This window comes from Diabrotica undecimpunctata, chromosome 5 (assembly GCF_040954645.1).
Source record: "Diabrotica undecimpunctata isolate CICGRU chromosome 5, icDiaUnde3, whole genome shotgun sequence".
NCBI classification, from domain to species: domain Eukaryota; kingdom Metazoa; phylum Arthropoda; class Insecta; order Coleoptera; family Chrysomelidae; genus Diabrotica; species Diabrotica undecimpunctata.
This window is the reverse complement of record NC_092807.1, coordinates 27,621,517-27,645,006: the sequence shown is the minus strand read 5'-3', so window position 1 is coordinate 27,645,006 and position 23,490 is coordinate 27,621,517.

The window sequence follows — 23,490 nt, the reverse complement described above, 5'->3', positions numbered from 1 at the left end:
TATGTCTATGAATTGAAATAGTAAAATAAAAGACATACAAAATACTCATTTACTTAAACTTTTCTTCTCTTTTTCAGGTAAGTCAAATCCACATCTTGAATAGTTCACCATCCTTTACACCAAGTTCGAAATATGCAGATATTCCGCAGTAGCCACAGTATGTATTTTTTAATTTTATATACATAATATGTATAATAAAAACATAATTTATAATACATTTCAATTTAAAATATATTTCAGTGAACACTTAATGCCATTTATTTTATTTCACTTTATATTGCCGTATAATTGGTTATTTCACTTTATAATACATAAAAAAAGTTTCCATTTTAACGTAAAATCTGTTTATTTAGATTTTTGTCTTTTTTTTATTAATTAATATATATTCTTTCATTCTAACCTTATCAAATATCTTCAGTAAGTCTCAGGATATTATGTTGTTTTATTAATTGGTAGTGTTCTAATACAAGGAATATTCTGATGCCCTTATATTAATATCAATTAATATAGTAGGGATGGACGAGTACAATTGTAACATCTTTTATTTGTAATTTTTTATTTAAAAATGGGCTTCATATAAATCGAATATAAAAAATGGGAAATATTGGTTGAACATTTAACTTCAATTTCCAATTTTATTTTGTAATTTTTATTGAAAAGGTAACTGGTGAAATGCATCATTTTTACTTAACAACAAATATTACATCTATACCCATTCGAGGGATAATTGTAAGATATAATGGAGAAAATGTAACAATGTCAAGATCATTGAATTTTATCCAACTTATTCCCAAAATAAATTTATAAACGGATTTCTTGTAAACAAATACCGAATTATATATTATATGAAGAACTATTTACTACTACTTTAAATGAACATGTAAATCAAAACTTTATTTCGAAACACGTATATAGGCATATGTATGTAATATATATGTATTACATATATATATATATATATATATATATATATATATATATATATATATATATATATATATATATAAAGTAGTTAGGTATTATTGACTGACACGTTATGTAAAATAAAGTTCTATTTTGGGGTTGCAGTCATTAATAGGGCAGGAAAGTGAAACTCTTTGTTCTTTATATAGCTTTCGCAAAATTTATTTGCTTCTTCAGGATATGCTAAAATATGGTATCAGTAAATACAATGAAATTAAAATTAAATAGCATTGTATAAAACTACTATAAAAACTTACAACATAAGGTTAATCCATTAAATTTTAAATTAACAAAACATTAAAACTTAAATTATTAAAATTATCTAGTTATGTAAGTACAATATTTTAATTTTATTTAATTTTGTACAAATTCATTATGACATTGATTATGTTGATGTTTGATTTATTGATGATAAGAAGCAAATAAATTTTGCGAAAGCTATATAAAGAACAAAGAGTTTCACTTTCCTGCCCTATTAATGACTGCACCCCCAAAATAAAACTTTATATTATATATATATATATATATATATATATATATATATATATATATATATATATATATATATATATATTATTCATAGAAGGTGAATGACTTCACCTTCTAGATCATAATCATTCTTTTAATGGCGAATTTAAAATTCTACACATTCAAAATAAAGGCCTTAAGCTATCTTTGTTAGAATCTATGGAAATCAACAAATTAAAAAACACAGATATAATTCTGAATGACCAGCTTGAGACAAACAGTTCTCCCCTCCTCAACCTATTTCACTAGAGACTATAAAGTGTAAACCCATGCCAAAAACAGATCACTTGAGAAAGGCAATTAGCCGAAACAGCTGTAGTGATAAGAATTTAAAATAAATTTTGTGGAAGTTTTGAAAACAAAGTTTTCAGTGTTTTATTGTTACATATCTAAAGGGGTTTGCAGAGGTATTTCTTTTCATCGTTTCTAAATTCGTCACCGTCGTACACCAAATCTTCGGTTTCTCATTTATAAATCTTTTTTCTCTTTATTGTTTTTGTTTTCTTTGATGGCGTTTCATATTCTTCCACTGATGGGCCATCTTTGTCATCTTCTGTATTAGAGAAAATGTTTTGCCTTGTATTATATTTATGAAAATTTATTTCAGCAGGCGCTATAAGCTGTTTAGCAGGTAGATTATTTATGGTAAGTGGTCTTCATCACCAGAATCATCATCAGTTTGAGAATCCGTGGAATTTTAGCGGAGAAATAGTTAATGACTCAACGTTCTTTATCATATCTTCCTCGTCCTCCAGCATAGCCAGTGCATCATTTAAAAAAAAACCTCTGGAAGTGTAAATATACATGACATATGCTAAATTATTGATATATTTTGTATAAAAGCATGTAATTTACCCATATATAAAGTTCTGTATGTAGTACTGCTATGTGTCCAGCGTCCTACAAGTAGGACGCTGTGGAAAAGAGGTTCCAACTCATGGTGTAACTAATAGTCGTTTTATATTTTATTACATCGGGTGGTTCCTAGAGATCGATTACCTGTAGTCAGCATTTAGTTACTGAGCAAGAATGAGACAGGATCGGACTTGCTCCAGTCTTTCTATATGTAGTACGTTGGGCATATCTGGGTAGAACGGACATCTTTTGCATGGTTTGCCACATCTGAAGTTGATTTGTAGTGAGAGTTTTCAACAGTTATTTTCTGATCTGCAATGAAAAAAAAAGTCTGTACTATTTTATGATTCATTTCAGATGACACAAATTTTATGACTAAGAAACACATGGTATAAATTCGCAATACAAAATATTTTTAGGTAATCGTTAATAGGCGCGATTTTTTTATTATTGATTTTACTAATCTAAATACCTATTCTCCTTTCCTTGCTGGAGGTTTTTAAACATTCTTTGAATCCTTGGATTATTCATATTTTAATACAGAAGTGTATCTCCATTGATACCCTATACTAACGCACCAAAACTAGGTCAGAACAAGTCTAGGTCACCATCGCAATATACTAATAAACTGAAAACAGATCAGAACAAGTGTATGTCCATTAAAATTATACAACGCCCATTCATTGGGTATCCGTTCCGTACATAGTATACTTCTGCACTGAACTAACGTCGCTTCTCGCTTCAACACATAGACTAGTTAATGGGATATAATTTTACTGGTCTCTCCTCCCACTTGGACTTCGACTACTTCAGCGGCAAATCAAGCATGTTTTAATGGATACGTTCGGCGTAAAATCCCACAAAATGAAATTTTGCACATAGAAGAGTTCTGCTCTCTATAATGCCATATGTATTATTTTCACATTTTGTACAACTTTAGGCAGTATTTGCTTTTTTGTCTTAATATTAAATTCATTTCTGTATAATAAATATGATTATTAATAATATTTGCCCCTGAAATGAATTCTTTTATTTGTCTCTGTCAAACCTATTTATTAGATTTGCATTTAAGATAAGATGTACCTACACCTGAGGGACTGATATGGACAAAACCATTGGCTTCCAACTTTGGTTGGAGTTTTATTGCTTACTGGATATTTAACCATATGGCGATCTGGCTTATCTTTTGCAGATAATTCGAACACGATAGAACCCTCAAGTTCAGGTATATTTAAACAAATTTTAATCTATGGCATAAATCGCAAAAAAGGTATCAACAATATTCAAAAACAACGATTTTGTTGTTCATTCTGCATAATTTTTGTTGTTTATGATCCCAATTTAATTTAGAATATCTTATTTTGTCTATCTTTTTTTTTCTGAAAAAGTTGTATGTAGACATCAAATCACTAAATAGACATTGATAAATCCCTAGATGAGAGTCTTTTTGTAATACATCACACTAAACATTTTTACTGTCAAACCCGTCTATACAGTTGAGACAAAAAATCGTTTATTTCTTTCTAAATTGATTAGTCTAAATCGCTTTTCCATTCTTATTAAAGTTTTATTGAAACTTTTTCTTTAGTTTATTATTTTTATATTTTCGTTTTTAATATTGATATTGCGATTTACGTACACTTCTAACTTTATCGTTTTATTTAACTTTTCTTAAAGTTTCTTACAGCCCGTTACTGAATTTTTAGATAAAACTTTTCCGTATTGCGATATTTACAACTTATAACATCTCGATATATTGCTTCCCCTGACCTTTTTTTTTGGAATCAATTGTAGAAGTGAAAACGTGTCTATCCTTTCGACATATTCGAATCCAAAGTTTTGTATAAGATAGCCGATTTCCTCACGAAAGTTCAATATTCAGGAAATGTCCGTTTGGCCGACACGACATCGACAGTAGAATGAATTGGGCGAAATAAATAGCATAAAAGCTCGAGTGTATTCACAAAACTTGTATTCAGAGACGAAGCAAAAAGTAACAACCTTCTTTTGTGAGTAGCAGTAAGTAACTAGAGTGAGCAATAAATATTTAAAGGTTACTTTAAATTGAAAGAACATCTTTTATGTTTTTCTAATACTTTTCAATTTGTCATGGTAAACTAATATTTAAATATTTGGCAAATTAAATAAAAGCCAATTTGAAACTCTTTTTCGCTATCAAAAGTGATGTTTTATGTTTATTATTTTCAATAAGTGATGAATTCGAACTTTCTTCTTTTTATCTAAAAATAAAACATTGAAAATTTTTGTTTAACACTTCCACGAAATTTATTACAATTTATTTTCATTACAGCTGTTTCGGCAGAGTACCTTTCTCAAATGTAATATTTTTACTACGCGCCTACACTATAATATACAGTGCTAGTCAAAAGTCTGTTTCTGCGTTATTTGTTTAATTTTTAGATTTTTAGTTTGCATTTATATAAAAAGCAGTTCTTTTTATAACTATTTAGCAACGTATTAGTGTTATTAAGATAACAATATGGATTCAATGCCAAGTACTGGTGGTATTTATCCTTCTCCACCTAAAAAACGCCGAGTAGATTTGGTCCATTTCTCATCAAATGAAAAATAATGCATTATAACCATGTAAAAACAAATAAAAATTGATAATCCTGGAATGAACATAACATCTATGGTAGAAAAAATAAAACAGGCAACAGGTTAGTTTTGCAGAATAGTTCAAAATCAGGACTTACTAAAGTAATGTGCTAATTTTAGATATTGCGAATTCAATTATTTACAGAACAATTAAGGAATATAAGCAAACTGGAACAGTAAGATCTCCTAAGAATATTGGCTATCGACCTTCTATCCTTGCAACATACGATAAACCAGTTAAAACATCTGTACGACAGATAGTACACAGCTTCTTTTTCAAGAATGAAATTCCCACTTTAAACAAAAATTTTAAGTGAAGTAAAATAAATATTTATTTTCTTCTACAATGTGATAAATAAACTCTCTATAATTTTTTTAACTTCTTTATAACAATCCAACATTTTTTATTGTGATTAGAAAAACAAAAAAATATATATTGGAAGTGAATTAGAAAATAAATATTATTCAAACACAAACAAAGTTAGGTTAGAATGGATGTCTGATACTGAGTACTGGATTACCGCAAGGCCGAGATAATCAACTACAAAAGAAGATGTATTTGGTGACTCTTCTACTAACCTTCTTGGGTGTGAATCTGTCTTTTTAGTTTACTCCGCCTGGCTAAAAAACAAACCATAGTGAAATTTAAAGGGAGGTAATAAACAAACGTAGGCTTCTAACTAGTCATAACAAGTGACGTAAAAGAGATAGATAACGTTACAGCGCCATTGTGACAGATACCTAATTAACCCTACTAAGTTTATTTGAGTTTATGCTCATTTTGATGAATTAATTAAATAAATACTAAAATTGTAGTTTCTCATTTAATTAATAAATATTAAAATCCACTAGGAAACTAAGTTCCTGTAGCTGGCTGTATACCATGTATCACAAAAAAATTATTATTTCAAAATTTTTAGTAAAAGGTATAAATAAAATACCCAAACGGGCTATATCACAAATACAGAACGTTTTGGTACGTTGAACATGGTACGTACCATGACGTGGTAGCCATGGAAACAAAAGAAGAAGAAGAAGCATTCCTGAAATGTATGTGAAGTGTGAAATCTCAGAAGAAATATATAAATAGTTGTAAAGAAGTTGGTGTTGAGAAAAGATATTTTCACGAAGTGTAGCAATATATTTAATATTGGTTTGACTACCACTGAATACCGTTGCCGGAAGCGATCGTATCAATTAAGTAATTTCCAAACAAAAAGGAGCGGCCGTGACATTTTCTTTTCATTTCCTTTATCTCATTTAGCCCGGATATTTCGATAGCCTGAAAACATCTTCCTAATGATGTTTATATAAGAACCATAAATAACTTCAAATAATTCTAAAATTCTGATACAATTTGGGTAAAAAATTTAAATCAATTAATTAGCCAGAGTATTTCTCGATGATTAATGCAATATTTCAATATTAAATACCAATTTATGACTCTCTGAATATGCATACCGGGCAAAGACACCCATTTATTTCCATAAGAAAACGATTTTGGAATCCGCATAAATTCAATTTTCTTTGAACCTTAAACAGTGCTTGAAACTTTGTGATATATAATCCTGTTATTAAATACGGAACAAAAATCTTGATTAATGGATTTCCGCCGGTTTTTCACACTTGTTTTGTTAACAAGGTGATAATTTGTGTTTTAAGGCAATAACTCTAATATTAAAACAGATACAGGGTAACTTAAAACTTAACCTTTCAAAAGACGCAGTTTAATTTTGTGCATCAGTAATTGCACACGGTCTACTACTTACACCGGTTATAAAAATAGTCCTTTGGATGCATTTTGCTTGCACATCTATTGCTTGTAGTTTTTTTAACAATATTTATTATTAACATATTTGGTTTATTTAAAATGTTTATTTACGTAGCACAAAAAATAGGCCACAATTTTTTAGTCGTTTGATTTATTCTCTTTTACTAAAAAAATTAAAATTAATTTAAAATTAGAACATAACATATAAGTCCTCAAGAAATATCTTAAACAAAATGGAAGTCAGAATAGATAGACAACTTAGAGAACCTGTAGAAATAGGCAGAGGACTAAGAGAAAGGGATTCATTTAGCCTCATGTTCTTCAATTTGATAATTGATGAAATAATTAAAAGCGTTAACAAAGGAAGAGGATACAGAATGGGAAACAAAGAAATAAAAATACTCTGTTACGCATGTAACGATATTTTGCTTACCACAGGGTAAGAATATGGGGGACAAGATTGGGCAAACAAAATAATCGGAACTAGTGCGTACGACACTCAGTTGGTTGTTGGAGAGCTGGGTCGTGGATAAGTTGAAGATATGGGGGTTGGATTGGGGCAACTACAAAAAAAAATAAATAAATAAATAAAATAAAAATAAACCGGAAACACCTCAAGAAATTTAATATAGGGCGCCACTTAGGAGGTGCCTAATTATACCTATTACAACCACTAGTTGTAACTAGGGAAATAATTATGGAACATCAAAAATATAGAAAAAAATATCTTTTTCAAATAAAACTCAAAATAGATCAGAGAAACAAATTAAACGTTTATTTTTGTCTTAAACAAACAGTTATCAAAAATACAGATTTTACAAGAACATATTATACAACATAATCCAAATTAATAAAAACTTACATGTTCTTTGTTTACATAAGAGATTGCTACAAAAATTTTAAATGGTTTCTAGGTTATAATATGGCCAATTTAGATTATCAAAATTTTATGGATATCCTTTTTATGAAAAATATTATTTAATTTAATCTTACATATGGAATATCTTTTATATAAAATAATTAAATTAAAATTGTCTTATAAAAACAATGGATTAAAGCGAAATGTCATATGTCAACATAACAACTTAAGACAAAATAAAATATGACATTTTTTAGCTACGACAAAAATAATATAAAACTTTAATTATTACAAATTCTTTTATTTTAATGAAAGCAAATTATTAAAAATGTCTTTATAACTTGGGAGAATTATTATATTAAATTGTTACCTTAATTCACATAATCACTTAACTTTGTAAAGGAAAAACTTGCTACATCTCTGGGAAGCTACTTGGACAGATTTTCAAAATGGAAAACAGGAAACCATTTCCGTACTCAAGCAGGAACGATTAAAACAGGAACTTGGTGGAGGAATCAAGCTGTCGACGGGGACATTCTATATAATACTTTTCAAAAATTTCCAGTATCTGTTCAAATCTTCCAGTGACCACTCTGACAGAACTGCCCATGCAAAGAGTATCATCACGTCCACTGGTATGAGAACATTACAAAAAAGTTGAATCGTTTGTTCGATTCAAAAATTGCCCCAGATTTTACATTTCAAATCTTTTGTTGGACTTCCTTAGCTCGACTCACATTGTAGCACGTCTGCCCTGCTTGGAACTTAAATGTCGACTCCTATTTGCGTTAAATTTTACAAATTCCACGCCATAAAATAACTCTCCCCCTTGTTTTTACAAAACCTAAACAAACAAATATACCTCGGACTCTCGTTCTAAGCGACAAAAACAACTTTTTAAATATTCCAGTTTATTGTGTTTTAACGACGAAAGACAAATAAAAACTCTTTTTTATATTAGGGGGGCATCATAAAATATAATCCTCTAGGCGACAAAAACTTGTCGAAATAGATATAACATAATACAAATTAACAAAATAGCACGTAGTTTTTAAACCGGAGTTCTACCTGACTTTGTAACAAAAGGTTATGGGATTTGAAAGTACACATAGACAAAAAATATATCCAGCGTTATTTACGCATTAAGGATTTTCGTAAAAGACAAACACAGATTTTATGGCAATCTTTATGCGTACTGACGAGATAAACGAACAGGGACGTATTATAAAATTTAAAACGCTACACACAGCCGACGCAATATTAATAGCCCAAGATAAAGATAACCTGCAAAGACTGGTCCACAGATTTAACATAACAGAAAAAGAATTTAATATGACAATCGCATCTCAGAAAACTAAAAAATAGTAGTCAGCAAAGAACCAACCAGATGAAAAATAAAAATTGATGGTATCAGTATTGACCAAGTAATGAAAATAAAATAGCTGCGATTACACTGTCAAGCTATGAAGACCTGGATAAAGAAGAGAGAGATCAAGTACAAAAAGTAAATAACCTGGCAGGATGCCTTAATAACACTATATGGCAAAACAGACACATTGACACTGAGATGATGCCAATAATTTATGAAGCCAGTCTAAGACCAATAATGACATATGCCTCAGAAACAAGACCCGACACAGCCACAACGCAAAGGCTATTGGAAACGGCAGAGATGAGAGTACTGAGAGGAATTACAGGAAATACGCTGAGAAATTGAAAGAAATGTAAAGACATTAGAAGAAAATGTAACGTTTAGTGAATAAATGAATAGACACAAAATAAAAAAAAGAATGGACTAACCGCATAAGCAGAATGGACGACCGCGCAAAAGGTAGAGTGACAACCTTCCATAGAAGTATTAATCCGCCAATGAACAAGCAGAATAGCTTATAAAGAGGAAGAAGAAGAAGAAAGAAGAAGAAGGAATAGTAAAAGTTGAAAATATTGCATTAGATGCATTAACAAATGCATTAGATGCTGCACAGCCAAGAGAGCAAGCTGGCTTCAGAAGTGGATTCAGTATCATGGATCATATCCATACGCTTCGAGAACTAATGAGTAGAGCTAGAGAATATGAAATACCGCTATCAATAACCTTTATAGATTTCGAAAAGGCAGAACAGACAAAATAAACTGGCAGAATAAAGGAATATCCATTAATGGAGAATACCTCAGCCATTTAAGATTTGCAGACGACATCGTTCTAATTGCTAATAATACCATCCAGCAGAACTACAAGAAAATATAAGCTACCTAAATGCAGCTAGCAATGAAGTTGGCCTAAAAATAAAAACCATGTACAACGAGCTTAGTAGATATCCAAGATGTAATAATAAACAACACTGCATTTGAGACAGTAGGTGAGTATGTATACTTAGGGCAACTAATACATAAATCTGGCTCCCTACTTACAGAAATCAACAAAAGAATGAAATTGGCTTGGGCATGTTTTGATAGAAATACAGTTATGATCAAATCGAGAATGCCAATCCACCTGAAGAAAAAAACATTCGATCAGTATATATTAGAGGATAAGGTACAAATATGGGCTATTCTACCAATATGGGCTATCGCAATTAATATGAAATACACACTACCATCTATACGTCAATAGCTTGACTAGACACTCTTTAGTCTAAAATAATAACTAATAAAACTTACAGTGAGCTAGGTCCAGTGACCGTTGAAACAATCACATGTTAGTGTTGACGCTGTTGAAGAACTTTTCAGGTATGTTTTTATTTCATTTTTTTTTTTTTTTGTGAAAACTATGAATAAATTTAATATTTTATCACACATCATAAGCGAAAGGCTGATATTTTCATAATATTTGCGACTTTTTCTTTTAATTTGTGTTGCATTTTAGTTATTCATATTTGAATATATGTTTGGTTATGTTGCAATATGGGCAAGCGTGGTGCTACAAATATGAGCTAGCCCATATTTGTGTGGTGCTACAAATATGAGCTAGCCCATATTTGTATCAGTTTAGTCTACAGGGTTTTTTCTTTTCAGAATGCCTAGAAAAAGTATTGTAAGTCCAAAACAAAGAAAGTCCTGGTATCCAGATAGCATTAAATCTGCTATTGAAGCTGTGAGAGATAAAATGATGGGTACATTAAAAGCAGCTAAAACTTATAATGTCCCGAGATTGACAGTACAACGGTTGGCAAAATAACTGAACTGAGTCCAGATGAAGCAGTACTAAGAAACTGGGAAGAAGAACTATTTTTGGCCTAGATTTAGAAAACTGTTTGGTGGACTATATCCTTCAAATGGAAGCGAAATGCTATGGTTTAATGCGGACTGATATCAAACGAATAGCATTTAATCTGGCTGAATCAAATGGATTAAATCATCCCTTTATGCAGTTAAAAAAAGCTGGTATAGGTTGGCTAGATTTGTTCTTGGCGCGTCATAAAAATACATTGGCTTTAAGAAAACCAACTGGAACGTCTTTTGAACAGGCAGCTAGCTTTAACAAAGAGAATGTTTAAATGTTTTTTGATCATCTGGAAAAAGCATATGATAAATACAATTTTTTCAGTAATTAGGTTTACAACGTAGATGTAACAGGCCTAACCATTGTGCAAAATAAAATTGCAGCAATAGTGGAGTACAAAGGAAAGAGACAATCGCATCGCTGACTGCGGCTGAGAGAGGATCATTGATCACTTTAATTGCATGTATGAGTGCTGGAGAGAATTTTATCCCACCCATGTTAATTTTCCCAAGAAAGAACATGAATGTGCAACTCATGAAAGGTACTCCTCCTGGATCGATATCAGCCGTTCATCCTAATGGTTGGGTGCAGTCTAATTTATTTACACAGTGGTTTAAACACTTCATAAATACCGTTAAACCCTCTAAAGAGTTTCCTGTACTTTTTATATTTAATGAACACTACAGCCATACTCGCAATTTAGATGTGATCAATCTGGCAAGGGAGAATAACATAGTTAAAATTTTATTACCTCCACATTCAACACACAAACTGCAACTGCTAGACAAAACTTTCATGGGAATGCTCAAGGCATACTATAGCGAAGAAATCAGGCAATGGTTACGTCACAATAACCGCGCCTTCTCTCAGTACGATATTGGAGAACTTTTTGGCAAAGCATACCTTAAAAGTCAAACTGGAGAAACAATAAGACTGTGTTCTCAGATGCAGATTTTATTGCAGCAGAAATTGAGAGTAACAACCACAGCTATGTAGAACCGAATCTATTGAACCTAATATCCTACAAAAAACTCCAAAAGCCAGCAACATCAGTGAACTAGGTCCTTCTGGTTTGCAGAAGTTTGTAAGTCCGCAAGCTATTGAACCTGCTATCCTACCAAAAACACCAGAAGCAAGCAACATCAGTGAACCAGGTCCTTCTGGTTTGCAGAAGTTTGTAAGTCCATTTGAAATATCCCCAGTGCCGTCGATCAGGAAAAAATCTACAAACCGTGGTAGAAAATTATCGAAATCAACGGTAATAACTTCTTTACCTTACAAGGAAGCATTAAACCAGCAAAACAGCAAAAAAATTAAATGTACAAGCAGTAAAACGACACATTACGGCTGAGTCCACAAGAAAGGTGACTAGGAAAAAAATTAAAGACAAGTCAGAGAGGCAGCATAAAATGAAAATCGAAAGTTCTTCTGACAACGATAGTGAGGAGCAGGAATTTCAACCAGCTGATGAAGATATGGATTTGGAAGAGATTCCTGGTGTAACAGATCCGGAAAATACGGATGTAAATTGTATTTTCTGTAAAGGAAAATTTTGTGAGGATTATCGAGGTGAAAAATAGATTCAGTGCCTTATGTGCAACTTGTGGGCACACATAGATGGTTCTGGTGCAGAAAGAGACGAATATGTGTGTGAATATTGTACATAAAAAATTATAAAATAAAAATAAAAATATTTTTACTAGTAGCCCATCTTTATATCACCTTTCCGTTTCTTACTTAAATGACACCGTGAGTGTTTTTATAACATTACAGAAAAAAAATATCTTACCAGGCAGACAAACGGACTAGCACAAAAGAGCAAAACAATTCTACATGCCAATTATGTCATTTGAACTTTTTTTATCAAAAAATAGTCAAGATATCAGCAATAAACAAAATAGTAGCCCATATTTGTACGTTCTCCTCTACTAATTATGATATAATGCTGGAAAAAGAAACTTGGACACTAAAGAAAGAAATAATATCCAAACTCAAAGTTACTCAAAGGCCATTGGAGCGATGCATGCTAGGTATAATAAAGAGAGATCAGAATGGAGCGAAAAAGAATGGAATGAATCAGACGGGAAACCAAGGTCATTGATGTAATCCACAGAATTAAATCTTTAAAATGGCAGTGGGTGGGACATTTAGCGAGAAGAATTGATAGTAGGTGGTCCACTAGAATTGCACTGTGATATCCAAGAGGCGTCAAGAGACCAAGAAGATGTCCAAATTTAAGATTCAACTAAGACATAAGAAAACAAGCCGGTACAACATGGAAAAGAAAAGCGAAAAGACAATCGTGTGCAAAAATGAAGAATGACTAGGTAAGGTAGGTTGTACCATAATCGGTAGAATATGCTGAGAATCATATCAGAACTGTCTCTCGGCACTGAGGTCTCAATCTGCCTACTCCTCAGTGTCGAGTGACACTTGCAATACAGAACACGATACTGGTACGTCTCGAGTGAGGGGAGTAGGCAGATTGAGACCATGAACTCGAACCGAACCGTATCACTCTTGATAATGGCTCCAAAATGGGTGCCGAAACGTCGAGTAAAAAATTCTCAACGCGGTTCTTCCCGAGAACTAAGTAATTTATATATATATATATATATATATATATATATATATATATATATATATATATATATATATATATATATATATATTACATAATTTTATTATTTATATTTTTATAATTTTTCTGGTACATTAAGGTGCACCCTATAATTTTCAATATTGATTAGCCGTATTTCCTTGAAACTAGATTTACCCAATGAATATTAATTAATAAAATATTGATCGTTAACAAAATAATTGGAGTGCTCTAGACAGGAGGAATTTTAATAATAGCTGCTTTCTTAACCAACAAAATTTTAAAAATGAGAAGGGAATTTTTATACGGCTGGGAATTTATAGTGTATATGTCTGCTATGAGATCTTTATTTTATTAATTATATTAAAAATTAAAATTAAATATATATTCAGGTATTCAAGTTCTCTAATACTATCCATATTTTGGATGGCACGTACCGCATTAACAAAGTTCATGTTTAATAACATGTCGACTGTATCATTCTATCGGGTTGATGACTGCCCTCGACTTTTTTTCCATCCGGTTTTCCTTGGACTATGAGTCTCTCTATAGTAAAATTCTGAGGCGAGCATCACGGACGTATTAAAATACGCTATTTCGTGGGATTACTGTTACAAAAGTATTCTATTTTGAAATTTAAAGGTGGTAAATAGTCGGACCAGCTCTTTAAGATTTGGTTTAAATCCAATATATACCCGGAGAGTGGGGTGGGTAAAATGTTATGGCCCAATTTATCGAATAATGCCGCATATCAGACCATTAGCCATAACCCAGCGGAGGTGTTGTTGTCACCTGTCAAGAACTACACTTTATGTTTATAGTTTAAATTTTTATTCAATAGTGAGGTTAATTTAATGCTTAGAGCAAAGAATATGGATTATTACAATGATTTGAATAACCCCAGCGTATATGTATGTATATCTATATATATATATATATATATATATATATATATATATATATATATATATATATATATATATATATACCTTAGGTGTACACTACTTTGTCAACGGTAAGTTTCTAACTTAATATTATATCACACCGTTTGTATTTTGTGGTAATTTATTCCTACTAAGTTTCTAACACTAACTTAACTAAATTAAATAAACCTTGTAATCTATACCCCTAATTAGTAACTAAATATCTAACTTTACTTGTGATCTAATTTAATCTAATTATACTTTAAACTACTAATTATAATTTAAGGTTACTTTTATTTCAGATATCAATAGTTTCAATTATCTAAACGTCTGGTGGAAGAGAAGGTTATTATAAATACATCAGTTGTATGTAACCACAGATAAACTATTTGAATGTGTGACTAGTATTATTCCAAATATGATAAGGTAGACAAGATGGTTGCAGGAAAGGTAAAATGGTTAATTCTCACCAAGTTTATTGTTCACTTTCCTTCTTAGGGTCTATAGCTTGGTCTTCTATATATCCAATAACCCTACAATCAGCTTCTTGAAGTTGTAGATCCAAACGACGAACAGCTTGTATGGAAGCCAATAAAAAGTAAACCAAATAGAAGTTTTGAAGGAGGAGAAGAATATAAAATAAAAGTATAAGGTCTGAAAGTAAAAGAATAGTCTTAGAAAGTGTTTAAGTTGTGATTGATGGAATAATAGGTCTTAGATAGGACTTACCGTTGATGTAAGGTGACCTTAATGTAAAATAATTCTTAATCAAGAATTTAATTCGCTATAAGCGCCTATTTTACAAATAGAATTGATTCCTGATCCTGTTGAGGTGAAATTGAGTTTTAAATCCAGAAATTTCCTTTATATTCAGTACCCTTGGCACATGTGAACCCAAAAATCTCAACTTTTTTCCTCAAAAAAAAACAACTCAAAAAAACCCACAAATCCAACTTTTAAACTAACTGATGACAAGATATCCTGTCTCCAACCTATTAGGACCAACAATTCAAAGTACAACTTTTAGTTCCATGAACCAATAAATTGACCTTTAGAAGTTGATGTCAAATAACCTGTAAGAAGAGACTAAATATCATGTCACTCAAGATAAGCATACCCTGCCATTAACCTAACAGGTGACAGTTTTGATAAAGAAAACATTTGATAAAAAAACAATAACCTAAAGAAGAACAATTTGAAAGATACATGAAGATACTACCAGAAGAAAAATCAAGCCCTTTATGAAACTATAACTAAGTATGTTTTTATAAAATAAATTCAAAGCCAATTTATTGTCTATTTTATTTCTAGTTTCATTGACCACATAAGGAAAATAAACAAAGGAAATATTAAACCTGTAACATTACTTCTATTTCAAAAGCGATTTGGTAACATAAACAAATCATCGTTGCAACTGAATCAGTTCCTATCAACAAGTCCTCACAGACACTTCTACGGGCTATCAACCGCAGTGGAGTCCTACCTTATCATGTACATGTTTTTTTGTATTTTAGCCTTGGTTAAGCCTTGTTTTAACCACCTAATTACATACATATTAATTTACTAATGTTTGTATTTTGAGAACGATTTCCGAAGTGAAAATTGAAACGTCAATAAACGTATTTTAACCTTTAATTGTGGCTTATTCCCATTTAAATAGTAATTTACATACATATTAGTATTCATTCATTTAGGATTGTACAGGGAGAACAATTTTCACGCTCTGGGATTCATCAGAGGGACTTCATTATAACACACAAGACATAAACCACGGTTAGATAGGTGGGCAATAAATAGGTACACATACAAAGGAAATATCCATTCAAACGATCAAATATTTTATTCACACATTTAATTTAATTTTTTTCAAAAATACCATAACCAATTTAAAAATTTTTGAAATATATTCACTTAATAGTAAATTTAAGTTTAATGGCGTTTTTAAACCTACTTTTAGCAATTCCTGCAGCTACTTACTTGAATTGACATGTAGGGGACAGTTAAAGAATATGTGATTTAGATCAGCTATAATAGTTCCACACTCACATCTGTCTGATGGGGGAATTCCGATTTTATGTAGATGGTTCAAAAACATCCATCTTCTTCTTCACGTGCAATCTCCGCGATAAAGGTTGGCAATCATCATGGCTATTATAATCTTAGATGCTGCCGCTCTGAATAGTTCGACTGATGTGCATCCGTACCATTCCCTCAAGTTACGCATCCATGAAATTCTTCTCCTCCCTACACTTCTCTTGCCCTGGATTTTCCCTTGTATAATCAATTGAAGTATGTTGTATATTTGATTATGCATAACACACCCCATATTGCAGCTTTCGTGTCTTGACGGTTTCCAATATTTCCATTCTTTTGTTAACTCTTCTAACGACTTCGTTATTTGTTACATGCTCGGTCCATGATATCTTTAAAATTCTTTTATATACTCACAGTTCAAATGTTTCCAACTTGTTAGTAGTTGACGCGTTAATTGTCCATGCTTCTATCCTGTAAAGCGGAGTCGAGAAAATATAACACCTTGCTAGCTTAATCCCAAGTCTAATTTCAGTTCTCTTGCACAAAGTACCCTTCTCATTTTATTGAAGTTTATTCGTGCTTTATCTATTCGAACTGTAATTTCTTTGGAGTAATCGTTTGTGTCATTAATTATTGTGCCAAGATAATTGTAGTTTTCAACTTGTTCTAAAGTTTTACCATTAATTGTCAGGCTTTCATAATTTCTTTAGAGTATGCATTAAATAGTAGTGGTGACAATACACACCCTTGTCGCACTCCTATTTTAATTTTGAACTCTTTTGATGTGTGTTCATTAATGCGTATGTGTGCCTTCTGTATATAATATATTGTTATAATTCGAAGGTTATTCTACTGTAATTGTTTTGCTTTAAGGACGTCCATTAGCTCTTTGCGGCGGACTTACATGTCTTACGAACAGACGTACATATCTTGGTTTACATCCAAGCATCTCTGGATTAGTACGTTGAATGCCAAGAGAGCTTCACGGGTACCTACGCCCCTACGGAATCCAAATTGGGTTTCTACAATATCCATATTAAGTATTTGGTAAATGCGATTATGAATAATCTTAAAAAATATTTTGAGTGTGTGAGACATCAGGCTTATGGTGCGGTGGTCGGTGCATTCCCTAGCATTTTTCTTTTTTGGGAGACAAGTAAATTTTAAAGTCAACTATTCATTGGGTATGTCACCCGACTGATAAATTTTATTAAAGAGCTTTAAGAGGACATCCATGTACTTGTTTTCTATTATTTTAAGGATATCAATAGGCAGTTGATCTAGCCCCGGGCTTTTTCCAGTGATCACCAGTGCATACAATATTTCTTCCTTTGTAATTTCTATACATGCTTCTGTCCTCGTAAGATATGTCTTGTAGGTTTCCTCTTTCGTTGTCCAAGAGTTTTTCCATATATTCTTTCTATTGTTTTAGCTTTTCGTCAGTCGTTATCATAGTATTTTCATTTTTATCTAAAAGAGTTGTATTGTGGTTTCCTTTTTGAAGCCCTGCCATTTCTTTACTCTTTTTATGTAGGTTGAATAGATCGTAAAAACATCCATAATCTACTTTTAATCATAGGATGGTCGACACTGTATTTCTACTTAGTGTAACAACTTTACAACATTGATTCGCAGTCACTATTGGCTGTAATTTAAATTAGTGCCTGTAGTTTTACCGAACTGAATCCAATGTCTATCACATTTAAATTTAATATCCTGTTTTAGGTATGCAAGGAGATCACATGTGTTAAAGTCTTCTTTTAATGTATGTGGGTGCTTTAGTTTATTTTTAGCTATTGAATCCGCATCCGCAATGCTATTACCCAATATGTCTGAATGTCTCTTAACCCATACGAATGGAATATCATAAGATAAAGCTGATAATTTTGTCAGTGTTGAAAAATTTTTATTATGAATATATTACTGTTAATTGTGACTTTAAAGTTTTGTAATGCATTTAACACGTTCGCGAACAAAGCGGCATATGCCGCTCTACTTTCTGGGACAAAGGGCCAAAACGCAAAGCGGCTTACCACGCACATTTTTGTACATGAAATACTATTTAAGCACCTTAGGTGTCCCAGCCAATAACATAAAATATTGTGAACTGTCCGTGTCGGTCAGTTTAGCTTTGAAATATTAGACGTGTGTTAGGCGGCGAGCACGTGGTACTATATCACTTAATTTTTGTTGTTTTTTGTTGGTGTTTTGTTTATTTTGACTAGATTTGTTGGAGAATAATAAAAGTAAGTAATTGTTTTATTACGATTGTGCTATTAAGTAATTTGTATGCTGCTTATCAGTAGTAGAGACTAATAAAATGTTGAGGTTATATTTTCGGTAAATATACTATTTTTTGTTTTTACAGAAAATGGATTCTAGAGAAGAAGCAAGGCTTCTTGGACTTATGGATGAAGTGAGCACAGATCAATTTGAAAGTTCTGAATTAGAACCTTATAGCTCTGATGATGCATTACAAGATCCATCATATCAACCCAGTAGTGGTGAAGATTCGTTGGGAAACGAGAATCTGTTTTCAAACAAAAATCACGAAGACAGAGTTGAGCCAGAAAATGACGAAACAGGTAATGATATACAAAATTTGCTAGAGATGGGCGATATTGGAACTGATAACGAGTGGGATGATATTGCCGCAGATATTCCAGATTTTTTGTTTGACGATTCCCAAAGTGGCCTTCATCATAATTTTAACACAGATACTCCTAAAGCTACAGACTATTTTTTTTAAAATTTTGGGATCAAGAAATTATGGAGCTAATTCTTGATTCAATGAACAAATACATTGAAATATTGACTAATGTAAATAGGCACAAGCAAAAATACAGCAGACAAGCATCCATTAGGCCATTTACTATGGAGGAACTTCAATCATTTTTAGCTATATGCATATTACAGGGTCAAATAAAATACCCCTCTGTAAGGAAGTTGTTTTCAATGAATCCACTTTATTATGCACCAGTTTTCATTACACCCTATCTGGTAGAAGATTTGGAGAAATGCTGCGGTGTTTTAGCTGTGCTTGTAAAGAGGAAACAACAGGAACTGATCCACTGAAAAAAGTCAATCCTCTGCTCGATAAACTATTACTCAATTTTCAAAAAGCTTATTACCCTGCAGAAGAAATGTCACTAGATGAATCATTGCTTCTCTTTCGTGGTCGTCTGAGTTTTCGGGTGTATATCAAAGGAAAAAAGCGAAATATGACATTAAGTTCTACTAGCTATGTACAGCAGACGGATACGTATTGAATATAAAAATTTATAAAGGAAAATCCGAAGATGTAGAAGGATTATCTAAAATTGAGTCGTTAGTACTGCAACTTCTTCTTCTCATTGCGCCGTCTCCTTTCGAAGGTTGGCGATCCAAATGGCAATTGTAGTTTTGGAAACTGCTGCGCGAAAGATCTCTGCGGATCAGATGAAACCTGCAACTGCAACTTATGGAACCTTATTTGGATAAAGGCCATCATTTATTCCTTGATAACTTCTACAACAGCATTTTGCTGTCAAAATTCCTTTTGGAAAGAAAAACTCATTCTACAGGAACTCTTAGACGAAACAGAAAAGGAAATCTAAAAGCTCTTGTAAACACCAATCTTGTTACGTTCCAAATTTAAAGTAGAAAGTCCCACCTCTATTTTATCAAAATTTAAATAATTCAGGACGTGTAAGAGCGGTTGCCTATAATATATTATAAGCAAGGTGGCGAAAATAAAATTAGTAATTTTCAAATAGGGGTAATGTCTGGCAAATTGTGCTGAAGTTAAGGGAACACGTCCTCTTTTTTGTGAAGAAACTAATTTAGATCGTTCTTTCTAGAGTTATCTTGGAAGAATTGGGATCATAAAATTGAAATTTTTGAATCTCGGTATTATTCGGTGACCTCCGTGTGTCAAGTTGTCAAGTGTTCGGAAAGACGACGGAAAGAAAGTGATTCCAGGTTTGAGAGTGTTACTGAAAGGTTGGGCTAGATTAAAAACGGCATTTTTGTTTTTTTGCTTTTGCTGCTGTTCCATGTGGGATCTGGACTAGTCCGAACCGTGTGGATATTCAAGGGGATTTGCTGCCTTCGTGGAAGGGTTTTTTTTGGAATATCCACAATTTCGCTAAAAAAAGCGGATCTACAGTACACGTGAATACCGGGAGTCGTATTTAGATCAAGAAATTAGCCTTAATCACGAGTCCAAATAGCCGGCTACGCTTCGGTCCAATTTGGGATATTTCAAACCCCTAATCTGGCTAAGAAGGGGTTGGTTGGTTGGTTTGTTTGTTTTTTTCTGCTTCTTCTTCTTCGTATTTTTCCGTCTGGCTGTAATTTTTAACTTTTCAACATTGTCACACAAGTCTATGTACAGCGACAAGCGTATGGGATTTTGGATTGAAGACACGCTGAACTATAACTGGAATTCCACGCGGTGAAGTATATGAAAATTCGAGGTATGGATCGATAATTAATTTTCAACGGAAGATTTAAGCGCCGTCTAATTTGGTTTGCGGAATACAATAGTTTTTTTAAAGATTATTTGCTGTTAGTTTTTATTTTCATATTTACAAATACTTTACAGATTTTTTTTAAAGATAATTTGCGGTTTATTTTATTAATTCAATATTTACACATACCTATTTTAATTTTGTAAACTGCGTCTAAGGGGGGGTTATATATTTGAGATTTATTTTTTTTATATTATTTTCTGCGCACGCACTTGAGCTCACGTGGTGTCCTATTTGCGTTAATTATTTTTTTTGGTTGGTATTGAACCGCACACCCCTTAGCGTCCGGTACTTTTGATACGTCTTACCTTTCATTTTGTTCTGTTAAATAGAAATAACTTATGAATTTTTGTTAGGCAAGTAGAAGCCGCATTTTTATATTATTTTTTTATTAAGCCTATGGTAAAGTTAAATAATATTGTAATATGTAGTATGTATGTATTTATTTTCAACTATTTTGGGAATCTATTTATTAAAATTGACTAAATTCTAATCTGACAATTTCATTTATTTTTTTTTTATTTATTCAGGTTGTATACTGTTACTTAGTATTTTAGTAGTAAACCTATTGGTAAGTTGGTGGTTTATTGAATAGTAACGTAGGGAAGGCTGTGGGCCAATTTACCTGGCGCCCCTGATATAACTTCGGATTTTTTTTGTTTTGTGGACCGCACGACCATCTCCACTGTTTTGTCTAGCCGCGAGCCATTCCCAGACTGTCACCGTATAGTACTTTTCTTTCCGGGTGTACGTCTGATTTATATTTGGTACATTTTATAATTTTTTTTATATAGATTCGGTTTTGTACGCCACATATTTTGGCGCCCAACGTGGGGCACTTAATTAATTAACCTTTTTTTTGTCAACCCCTTGTGTAGATTCCTTTTAATTAGTTAACCTAACGTGTTTGGGCTTTAATTGACTAACTTTGATTTATTTACTTTACCACTGGTTTTGCACTTAGTAGTAGTCTTAGAACTTCGTGTTTAGTGGAAGTGTATGCCAAGAAGTGCTTACTAGTTTTTTTTTGTGTGACGTGAAGTTGGAAGAAGCCAAAAATGGAACTTAAAAGAAGATACTTTGAAGTGGTGTTGTGGAACTTAGAAGAATTATGGATATATTAGGACTTTGAAATATTTCTATTTCAGTTGGAGTTCAAATTTATTTTTTTGAGAAGTTGGACTTCGAAATTCTACATTGTGGTTTAACTTACTTATGTTAGGGAATGTAAAATCTTTTTTTTTTGAGATTATGTTGTGACTTGTAATTTGTTCTGAAACAATGAAATTTTGAAAATCTTTTGTGAAATTTTATAGATTGAATAAAGCGACTATTACTTTTATTTTGCTTTTGGTTTGCTCCCATTAATAAAGTAAACTGTACCTGTGTGTTAATATTTTTACTTATATCTTGATTTTGTTTGAATATTTGCTCCTTTCGGTTGATACATTTTTTTTTAAATTTTGAACTTTGGCAAGATGGTGCGAAAACTTGTACCCAACTACTTAAGGAAAGAGGAACTGGAATATGAACTCAAAATTCGTGGAGTGTCTACTGGCACTGTTGAGTCTGTGAGGTCTAGTCTGTCTGATGCACTTAGTCGTGAGGCAGCAAATGAAAGCTTTAGATATCCTGAGCACCCATTCACCTTTTCACAGGATAAAACTGCAATCGAGACTAAACTTGCGGAGCTGAATACGGCTGTTGGAAAGTTTGCCGGAACTCCTACTTGTGCTGAGTCCTTGAGATTGCGGACACAGATTAACCATGTCTTGGGGAGAATTGATCTTATGGTAATGCCAACAGGTGATGATGCAGACGCAGCCCAGGTTGTTAAGTCAGACTTTCTTGCTGAGATTTTGAAGTTGTCACAGGATTTACATGATAAGCAGCATCCAATCGGATCTGGTTCGGTACCAGTAGCGCTCGATGTGATTTCGGTTTTAAATCAGTCTTTTCAGGCAGGGGTAGGACAAGTTCATGCTTCTTCTCCTGGAGCGATGTCACAAGCTGGTAATAATGTTTTTTTCAGGGTCTGTCTCTAGTTTTTCTTCTGGGATGATACTTCCTCATAAATGGGGAATAGAAAAGTTTTCAGGTTCTGCTAGGGGTATGTCTATTTCTGCATTTTTTGAGATGGTGAATGAATTGAGTCTCGCTCGTCATGTACCAGATAGTATACTTTTGGAATCAGGTATAGATTTATTTTCGGATAAAGCCTATCAGTTTTATAAAGATGTTCGTCTACGTGTAGGGAGTTGGGCTGAATTAGTTGAAGAGTTTCGTAGGGAGTACCTGTCAGCTCACCATGGGGAAGCGCTTTTTGAAGAGCTTCGGAGGAGAACTCAGCATTCGTCTGAGACTATTGGAGTTTACTTGGCAATAATGAATAGTTACTTTAATCGCTTGCGTTGTCATGTTCCAGAGGAAGTTAAATTGTCTATAGTTATTAGGAATTTGCATCCGTTCTATCAAGATAGATTACGTGATCCTTTGCCAGCTACCTTGGAGGAACTTCGTGTTCTATGTCGCAGTATGGAGGAAAGACGTGATTGTATTAGGAACTATGTTGAACCGAATAGTAGGAAAATGAATACTTTGGAAA